General features: G+C 35.7%; 1 pseudogene; it reads right to left on the reverse strand.

Annotated features, from left to right (window-relative positions):
- Positions 1-8,893: 8,893 nt before the first annotated feature.
- The window catches only part of LOC144224881 (natural resistance-associated macrophage protein 2 pseudogene), a 6,301-nt pseudogene continuing 4,292 nt past the window's right edge, over positions 8,894-10,902 (reverse strand).

The raw sequence follows: 10,902 nt of genomic DNA on the forward strand, positions 1-10,902 counted from the left end.
ATATTTTTTTTTCTTTTTTTAGTTGTGAGAGGAATGGTTTCAACTTTGTAATTTTTTTTTCATTTTTGCCCAAAATTTTATTTAAATTCCAGTTAGCTAACATACAGTGTAATATTACTTTCAGGTGTAGAATTTAGTGATTCATCATTTACATACAACACCCAGTACTCATCACAAGTGCTCACCTTAATACTCATTACCTCTTTAACCTGTCCAACAGCCCATGTCCCCTTAAGTAACCCTCTGTTTTTTCTCTATAGTTAAAAGTCTGTTGATTGGTTTATTTCTCTTCCCCCCACCATGTTCCTTTCTTTTATTTCTTAAATTCCACATATGAGTAAACTTATATGGTATTTGTCTTTCTCTGACTTATTTTTCTTGGCATAATATTCTCTAGCTTAATCCATATGACAAATGACAAGATTTCATTCTTTTTATGACTAATATTCCATGGTATACATATGTATATACACATCGGCTGTTTCCATAATTTGACTATTATAGATAATGCTGCTAAAACACCAGGGTATATGTATCCCTTTGAATTAGCATTTTTTAATATTCTTTGAGTAAATACATAGCAGTGCAACTGCTGGATTGTAGGGTAGCTCTATTTTTAATTTTTTAGGAAACTCCATACTGTTTTCCACAATGGCTACACCAGTTTGCATTGCTATCAACAGTGTAAGAGGGTTCCCCTTTCTCCACATCATCAGTATCGTTTCTTGTATTATTAACTTTGGCCACTTTGACAGGCGTGAGGTTAATTAACATACACTTTTATAATAGTTTCAGGTGTACAATATAGTACTTCACCAATTCAATGCATCACACTGTACTCATCATGACAAGTGCACTCCATAATCCCCATCACCTATTTAACCTGTGATTCTTCTTTATTCATTTATCAATTGATGGACACCTGGGCTTCTTCCATATCTTGGCTATTGTAAATAATGCTGGTACAAATATAGGAGTGCATGTATCCTTTTGAATTGGTGTTCTTGTGTTCTTTGGGAAAATACCCAGTAGTGCAATTGTTGGATCATAAAGTCGTTCTATTTTTAACTTTCTGAGTAACTTCCATACTGTTTTCCACAGTAGCTGCACCAGTTCACATTCCCAACAATGCATGAGTGTTCTTTTCCTCCACATCCTCACCAACACCTGTTTTTCTTGTGTTGTTGATTTTAACCATTCTGACAGGTATGAGGTGATATCTCATTGTAGTTTTGATTTGTATTTCCCTGATGATAAGTGATATAGAGCATCTTTTCATATGTTTGTTGGCCATCTGTATATCTTCTTTGGAGAAATCTCTGTTCATGTCTTATGGTCTCATGCCCATTTTTAATTGGGATTTTTTGCTTTTCAGGTGTTGATAATAATTTCTTTGTACATGTTGGATATTTGCAAATATATCCTCCCATTCTGTACTTTGCCTTTTAGTTTTATTCATTGTTTCCTTTGCTGTGCAGAAGCTTTTTATTTGGATGTAGTCTCAATAGCTTACTTTTGTTTTTGTTTCCCTTGCCTCAGGAGATATAGCTAGGAAAAAATTGGTGAGGCCAGTGTCAAAGAGGTTACTGCCTGTGTTCTGTTCTAGGAATTTTATGCATTCAAGTCTCACATTTAGGTCTGTAATCCATTTTGAATTTATTTTTTTGTGTGTGGTGTAATAAAATGGTCCAATTTCATTCTATTGGATGTTGCTGTCCAGCTTTTCCAGTACCATTTGTTGAAGAGACTGTCTTTTTTTCATTGCATATTTTTCCTACTTTGTCAAAGACTAATTGACCATATATTTGTGTGATTTTCTCTCAGTTTTCTATTCTGTTCTGTTGAAATACATGTCAATTTTTGTGCCAGTACCATACTATTTTGACTACTATGGCTTTGTAATATAACATGAAGTCCAGAATTGTGATACCTTCAGCTTTGCTCTTCCATTTCAATATTGATTGGCCTATTCAGAGTATTTTGTGGTTCCACACAAATCTTAGAATTGTGTGTTGCAGTTCTGCATAAAATTCCGTCAATATTTTGATAAGATTACATTAAATTTGTAGACTTCTTTGTGTAGGATAGGTTTTTAAATAATATTTATTCTTTAAATATTCAACTTAAATATGCTGCAGTCTTTGAGCACAAAATGTCTTTCAACTTCTTTGTATCACCTTCAATTTCTTTCATCAGTGTTTTATAGTTTTCAGAGTACAAATCTTTCATCACTTTGTTTAGGTTTATTCTTAGGTATCTTATTATTTTTGGTGCAATTATAAGTGGGATTGTTTTCTTAATTTCTTTTTCTGCTTATTCATTATTGATGTATAGAAATGCAACAGATTTCTGTAGGTTACTGATATCTTTTTCTGGTTTTTATATAAGGGCAATAATTGCCTCATAGATTGAATTTGGAAGTTTCCTAACTTCTTTTAGACTAATTTGAGAGGAATAGATATTATCTCCTCTTTAAATCTTTGGTAAAATTCACTTGTAAAGCCACATAATCCTGGACTTTTGTTTGTTGGGAGTTTTTGGATTACTGATTCAATTTATTTGCTGATTATAAGTTTATGCAAATTTTCTATTTCTTCCTATTTCGGTTTTGGTAGTTTATATGTTTCTAGGAANAATTTTCTATTTCTTCCTATTTCAGTTTTGGTAGTTTATATTTCCAGGAATTTATCCATTTCTTCCAGGTTGTCCAATTCTTTGGCATATAGTTTTCCATAACATTGTCTGATAATTGTATTTCTGTGGTGTTGGTTATTTCTCCTCTCTCATTTGTGATTTTATTTATCTGAGTTCTCCCTCTCTCTCTCTCTCTCTCTAAATCTGGCTAGAGGTTTATCAATTTTATTGATTTTTTTCAATGAATCAGCTCCTGGTTTCATTGATCTGTTTTATTGTGTTTTTGTTTCTTGTTTTAGTTTTTATATTGTTTATTTCTGCTTTAATCTTTATTATTTCCTTCCTTCTGCTGGTTTTTGGTTTCTTTGTTGTTTCCTTTCTAGCTTATTTAGATGTAAACTTAGGTTATTTTTAATTTCTCTTGCTTCTTTAGGTTAGCCTATATTGTTATATAATTCTCTCTTAGGACTGCTTTTGCTGTATCTCAAAGGTTTTGAACCATTGTGTTTTCATTTTCATTTGTTTCCATGTGTTTTTTTTAATTTCTTATTTGATTTCCTGGTTGACCCATTCATTGATAAGTACCAAGATATTTAACTTCCATATATTTGTTGTCTTTCCAAATTTTTGCTTGTGGTTTATTTATAGTTGCATGGTATTATGGTCAGGAAAGATGTATGGTATGATTTTCACCTTCTTGAATTTGTTTAGGGTGGTTATGTGGGATAATATGTTATCCATGCTGGAAAATTTTCCATGTGCACTTTAAAAGAACATGTATTTTCTGTTTTAGGGTGGAAAATTCTGAATATATCTGTTATATCCATCTGTTCAGTGTGTCATCTAAACCTGTTGTTTCCTTATTGAATTTTTGTTTAGATAATCTTTCCATTGATGTAAATTGGGTATTAATGTCACCTATTATTATTTTAGTATTATCAATTAGTTTCATTTTGTTTGGTATTGTTTTATATATTGGGGTGCTCTTGTGTTTGACAAATAAATATTTACAATGTATCTTCTTGTTGGACTTTTGACATCCATTTGCATGGTAGATGTTTCTCTACTCTTCATTTTTTTTTTAGTGTATTTATTTAAATTCTAGTTAGTTAACAGACAGTATAGTATTGGTTTCAAGAGTAGAACCCAGTGATTCACCACTCACATATAACACCCAGTGCTCATTCAACAAGTGCCCTACTTAATGACCATAATCCATTTAGCCCAACCCCCCAACTCCCCACCAGCAACCCCCANTTTATTGTCAAATTGGCTTATATACAACACCCAATGGTCATCCCAACAAGTGCCCTCCTCAATGCCCATCATCCATTTTCCCCTCTCCCCCACCTCCCCATCAACCTTCAGTTTGTTCTCTATATTTAAGAGTCTCTCATGGTTTGCCTCCCTCCCTCTCCCCGACTATTTCCCCCCTTCTTCTCCCCCACGGTTCTCCGTTAAGTTCCTCCTAATCTTCCTATATGTGCAAACATATGGTCTTTGTCCTTCTCTGCCTACTTATTTCGCTCAGCATAACACCCTCAAGGTCCTTCCCTGTTGCTACACATGGCCAGATTTCATTGTTTCTCATTGCCATGTAGTATTCCATGGTATAGATAAACCACATCTTCTTGATCCATTCATCCGTTGATGGACACTTAGGCTCTTTCCATGTTTTGGCTATTGTTGAGAGTGCTGCTATGAACACTGGGGTACATGTGCTCCTATGCATCAGCAGTCCTGCATACCTTGGATAAATTCCTAGCAGTGCTATTGCTGGGTCATAGGGTAGTTATATTTTTAATTTTTTGAGGACCCACCACACTGTTTTCCAGAAAGGCTGCACCAGTTTGCATTCCCATCAAGGGTGCAAGAGGGTTCCGGTTTCTCCACATCCTCCCCAGCATCTATAGTTTCCTGATTTGTTCATTTTAGCCACTCTGACTGGTGTCAGGTGGTATCTCAGTGTGGCTTTCATTTGTATTTCCCTGACGATGTGTGATGTTGAGTATCGTTTCATGTGTCTGTTGGCCATCTAGATGTCTTCCTTGGAAAATTGTCTATTCATATCTTCTGCCCATTTCTCCACTAGATTTACTTATTTTTGGGGTGTGGAGTTTGGTGAGTTCTTTATAGATTTTCTAGCCCTTTATCTGATATGCCATTTGCAAATATCTTTTTCCCATTCTGTAGGTTGCCTTTTAGTTTTGTTGATTGTTTCCTTTGGAGTGTAGAAGCTTTTTATTTTGATGAGGTCCCAATAGTTCATTTTGGTTTAATTCTCTTGCCTTTGGAAATGTGTCGAGTTAGAAATTGCAGCAGCTGAGGTCAAAGAGGTTGTTGCCTGCATTCTCCTCTATGGTTTGATGGTTTACTGTATCACATTCATGTCTTTCATCCATTTTAAGTTTTTTTGTGTGTGTGTATCGTGTAAGAAATTGGTCCAGGTTTATTCTTCTGCATGTTGCTGTCCAGCTCTCCCAGCACCGTTTGCTAAAGAGACTGTGTTTTATCCATTGGATACTCTTTCCTGTTTTGTCAAAGATTAACTAGTCATATATGTGGGTCCAAATCTGAGTTCTCTATTCTATTACATTGGTCTATGTGTCTGTTTTTGTGCCAATACCGTACTGTCTTGATGATTACAGCTTTGTAGTAGAGGCTAAAGACTGGGATTATGATGCTTCCCACTCTGGTTTTCTTCTTCAGTATTACTTTGGCTATTTAGGGTCTTTGTGTTTCTATATGAATTTTAGGATTGTTTGTTCTAGCTTTGAGAAGAAGGCTGGTGCAATTTTGATTGGGATTGCAATGAATGAGTAGTATTGACATTTAAACAATATTTATTCTTCCAATCTATGAGCATGAAATGTTTTTTCTTCCCATTTCTTTGTGTCTTCCTCAAAGCTTCCTTCATAAGCTTTCTATAGTTTTCAGCATACATATCTTTTACATCTTCTGTTAGGTTTACTCTTAGGTATTTTATGGTTCTTTGTTCCATTGTAAATGGAATTAGTTTCTTGATTTCTCTTTCTGTTACTTCATTATTGGTGTATAAAAATGCAACCGATTTCTGGACATTGATTTTATACCCTGCGACTTTGATGTCTTCATGTCTCAATTCTAGCAGTCTTTTGGTGGAGTCTTTCAGGTTTTCCTTGTAGAGTTTCGTNATGATGCTTCCCACTCTGGTTTTCTTCTTCAGTATTACTTTGGCTATTTAGGGTCTTTGTGTTTCTATATGAATTTTAGGATTGTTTGTTCTAGCTTTGAGAAGAAGGCTGGTGCAATTTTGATTGGGATTGCAATGAATGAGTAGTATTGACATTTAAACAATATTTATTCTTCCAATCTATGAGCATGAAATGTTTTTTCTTCCCATTTCTTTGTGTCTTCCTCAAAGCTTCCTTCATAAGCTTTCTATAGTTTTCAGCATACATATCTTTTACATCTTCTGTTAGGTTTACTCTTAGGTATTTTATGGTTCTTTGTTCCATTGTAAATGGAATTAGTTTCTTGATTTCTCTTTCTGTTACTTCATTATTGGTGTATAAAAATGCAACCGATTTCTGGACATTGATTTTATACCCTGCGACTTTGATGTCTTCATGTCTCAATTCTAGCAGTCTTTTGGTGGAGTCTTTCAGGTTTTCCTTGTAGAGTTTCGTGTTGTCTGTGAAAAGTGAAAGTTTGACTTCTTCATTGCCGGTTTTGATTAATTTTATTTCATTTTATTGTATGAATTATTGTATTATTGTATGAATGTTGATACTAGGACTTCCAGCTTTATGTTAAACAACAGTGGTGAGAGTGGGTATCCCTGTCATGTTCCTGATTTCAGGGGGAAAACTCTCAGTTTTTCCCTATTGAGGATGCTATTAGCTGTGGAATAATGGCTTTTATGATGTTTAAGTATCCTGACTTTCTTGAAGGATTTTAGTAAGAAAGGATGCTATATTTTGTCAAATGCTTTTTTTGCATCTATTGACAGGATCATACGGTTCTTATCATTTCTTTTATTAATGTGAAGTGTCATATTGATTGATTTGTGAATATTGAACCAGCCCTGCAGCCCAGGAATGAATCCCATTTGATCATGGTCAATAATTCTTTTTATATGCTTTTGAATTCGATTTGCTAGTATCTTGTTGAGAATTTTTGCATCCATGTTCATCAGGGATATTGGCCTGTAGTTCTTTTTTGTGGGGTCTCTGTCTAGTTTNTTTTGATAATTGATTCCATTTCTTTACTAGTTATGAATCTGTTCAAATTTTTATTTCTTCCCGTTTGAGTTTTGGTAGTGTGTGGGTGTTTAGGAATTTGTGCATTTCTTCTAGGTTGTGCAGTTTGTTGGCATATATTTTTTTTTAGTATTCTCTGATAATAGCTTGTATTTCTGAGGGATTTGTTGTAATAAATCCATTTTCAATCATTATTTTATCTATGTGGGTCCTCTCTCTTTTCTTTTTGAGTAGCCTGGCTAGAGGTTTTTCAATTTTGTTTATTTAAAAAAACACAATTATTGGTTTCATTTATCTGTTCTACTGATTTTTTTTAATTGTATTTTTTTTTTATTTCTGCTCTGATATTTATTACTTCTCTTCTTTTGTTGGATTTGGGGTTTCTTTGTTGTTCTGCTTCTAGTTCCTTTAGGTATGCTGTTAGATTTTGTATTTGGGATTTTACTTGTTTCTTGAGTAGGCCTGGATTGCAATGTATTATTTAAGTGTTTTTTATGGCTTACCCACCTCTCTGTTTTTTTGGGTGTCGAGTTTGAGAAGTGCTTTATGGATACTTAGCTCTTTATATGATATGTCATTTGCAGTTATCTTCTCTAATTCTTTTGGTTGCCATTTAGTTACGTTAATTGTTTCCTTTGCTGTGCAGAAAGTTTTTAACTGCTTTTAAATCTTTTAACATTTATTTATTATTGAGAAACACAGAGAGACAGAGCATGAGGAGGGGAGGGGCAGAGAGAAGGGGAGACACAGAATCTGAAGCAGGCTCCAGGCTCTGAGCTGTCAGCACAGAACCCAACTCGGGGCTTGAACCCAACAAACTGCTAGATTATGACTTGAGCTGAAGTTGGCCGCTTAACTGACTGAGCCATCCAGGAGCCCCAGAAAGTTTTTAATCTTGATGAGGTCCCAATAGTTCACTTGTGCTTTTATTTCCCTTGCCTCCAGACATATGTTTAGCAAGTTGCTGCAGCCAAGGTCAAAGTGGTTGCTGCCTGTTTTGTCCTCTAGGATTCTGATGCTTTCCTGTCTTATATTTAGGTTTTTTATCCATTTTTAATTATTTTTATATGTGGTGTAAGAAAGCATTCCAGTTTCATTCTGGAACGTACGTTACTCTCCAGTTTTCCCAGCACCATTTGCTAAAGAGACTGTCTTTTCCCCCTGGTATTGGATATTCTTTCCTTTTTTGTCAAAGCAAAGATTAGTTGGCCATATACTTGTGGGTTTATTTCTGGGTTTTGTATCCATTCCATTGATCTATGCTTCTGTTTTTGTGCCAGTATCATATTGTCTTGATGATTACAGCTTTATGATATAGCTTATAACTGGAAATATGATGCCTCCATCTTTGTTTTATTTTTCAACATTAATTTAGTTATTCAGGGTCTTTCTTAGTTCTGTACAAATTTTAGGATTTTTAGTCAGGCAGAATATTACTGGGCCTTGTTTTAGTATCCATTCTGTCATCCTATGACTTGTGATTGGAGCATTTAGCCTATTTACATTCAAAGTAGTTATTGATACATGTGCTCATAAATGTGGGGATGGTATAAGAGGAAAGGGAAGATATAAGCTTTGCAGAGCATTCAGGAAGTGCTTCATCCTTGTTAGATGTTCTACATTTGGAAGATGGCAACAAGCAGGAGATGATGGCAGTCGAGTGAGCCAGAATCACTCAGGCAAAGTGTGACCATTTTAGGTTCAGGAATTCATCCATGACAAACTGATCAAAATAGGTTCCTGTCATGATGGAGCTCTGTCCTATAGCCAGGATCCCCACTGCCTTAATGTAGAGTGCAGCAGGCTCAAGTAACATCCCATTATAACATCCCCTTTTAGATGTCCACAACCAGTGTTGAGTTATCATAAAGAAAAAGGGTATTGTGGGGACTGCTGTTATTTCTACAGACTGCAACCCCCTAGTTGTTTTTGTTTGTTTGTTTTTCAAAAAAATCCTTTGGCAAAGACTGAGGCAACAAAGATGTTGGTGTAAGGGAAACAAAGAGAGCAATGCAAGGTTAAATGAAAAAGTACATATTAGTTTCTTGAATTTCCTGCTTATTGCCTTAGTTTACCTGTCTGGACTTGACTAAGGAAGAATGCAGGTACATATTGTGTGTCATGATGACAGCTTTCACAATGCCTACAGCCTGCTCAATCTGTGGGATGTAACATCCTAAACAGAAGAACAGGAATATTCCCTTGAGTACGTGGCTCTGGCTGAATTTCACTGTAACATATTCATATCCAAATGTGAGAGCCATAATACTTATGAGAAAGTCTTAAAAAAAAAAAAAACACTTCTAGCTTCCATAAGCCATATTTGTCCAAAAAGAGAAATACAAAGGTTTCTGCAATGGTGATGAGAATTCCACCCCATAGAGGATACCTTCCTATAGACAGAAGATTGATGGAAATGGCTGATCTAATAATTTCTTGCATATCTGAGCAAAAAATAGGCAACTCTACCATAAGCCATAGGATAATTCATAAGACCCTGGATACTGATGGTGACACACTTCAGCAACCCTTATGACCACTTGCAGGCTAGCTGCAAGGTGCTGGAGCAGGAGCCCCATGATGGTGGCCAACAGAAGAACCCAGAGCAACTTAAATCTAGCTACTGCTCCAGACTGCAAATCAGATTTGATGTTTCCTGGTTGCAAGTAGGCAGTGCTCATAAGAAAGTTGGGTGCTGTGAAAGTCCAGAGTTTATGAAAGCTAAAACAAGAATACTATTCTTCAGGAATGGTGACCTTCTCATCAAAGTAGGTGGTGAATGGCTCCTCTGAGTGTCTGGTGAACTGCAGAAGAGACACAGTATTATAGACACGGCTGGGGGTACCTAGACTGGCAGACTCTCCATGGTCTCCAGAAACATCATCATCTGACATCTGTTTTTTTAAGATTGTTTGTTTGTTTGTTTGTTTTGAGAGAGAGAGAGAGAGAGAGAGGACAGAGAATCTCAAGTAGGCTTCTCACTGTCCCCCCAGTGCTGATTTCAAACTCACAAACCGTGATATCATGACCTGAGCTGAAACTAAGACTCAAACACTCAACTGACTGAGCCACCCAGGCACTCCCATCATCTGGCATCTTCTACTAACGAGTACCTAACACCATGGTGGAAACCTGAATGCCCAAGTTCTTGAATAGAATTCAGCTCCGCAACCACCTGACAAGATCTCCCATAGCACCCCACTCCACATCCCGGAGCTAGCATCAACTCCAATACTACGTTGAAAAGGAAGGTGAAGAGTGGAAATCATTGTCTTATTCCTGATTTTGGAGGAAAAGCTCTAAACTTTCCAATGTTGAGTATAATGTGAGCTGTGGGTTTGTCATATATAGCCTTTATTATGTTGAAATATGGTCTTTCTATGCCCAATTTTTTAGAGCTTTTGACAAGAAACGATACTGAATTTTTTGAAAAATCTCTCTGTAGTTATTGAGAGGATCATATGATTTAATACTTATTAATTCATAACTTTGGTCTTAATTTGTTCTTCTTATAATTCCTTGAATTATACAGTTAGAATTTTTATTTCATATCTTCTTTTTTCCTTAAAGTAGACATTTGTTAGTTTATACTTCCCTCAGTACTATTTTTGCTGTATCCCAAGAATTTTGGTATTTTGTGCTTTTATTTATTTATTTTTAAATTTTTTAACGTTTATTTATTTTTGGGAGATAGAGAGACAGAGCATAAGGAGGGGAGGGGCAGAGGGAGAGGGAAACACAGAATCCGAAGCAGGCTCCAGGCTGTGAGCTGTCAGCACAGAGCCCGATGGGGGGGCTCGAATCCAGGAACCACAAGATCATGACCTGAACCGAAGTCGGCTGCTTAACTGACTGAGCCACCTAGGTGCCCCGTTGTGCTTTTATTTTTGTTTGTCTTAAGATACTTTCTGAATTCCCTCTTGATTACATCTTTGATTCATGTTTCTTTCAAGAGTATGTTTTTTAATTTACATATATATATGTATAATTTCAATTTTTCAGTTTTCCTTGTTATTGATTAATATTG

Source organism: Crocuta crocuta, unplaced genomic scaffold (assembly GCF_008692635.1).
Source record: "Crocuta crocuta isolate KB4526 unplaced genomic scaffold, BGI_CrCroc_1.0 scaffold883, whole genome shotgun sequence".
In the NCBI taxonomy this organism is placed as follows: domain Eukaryota; kingdom Metazoa; phylum Chordata; class Mammalia; order Carnivora; family Hyaenidae; genus Crocuta; species Crocuta crocuta.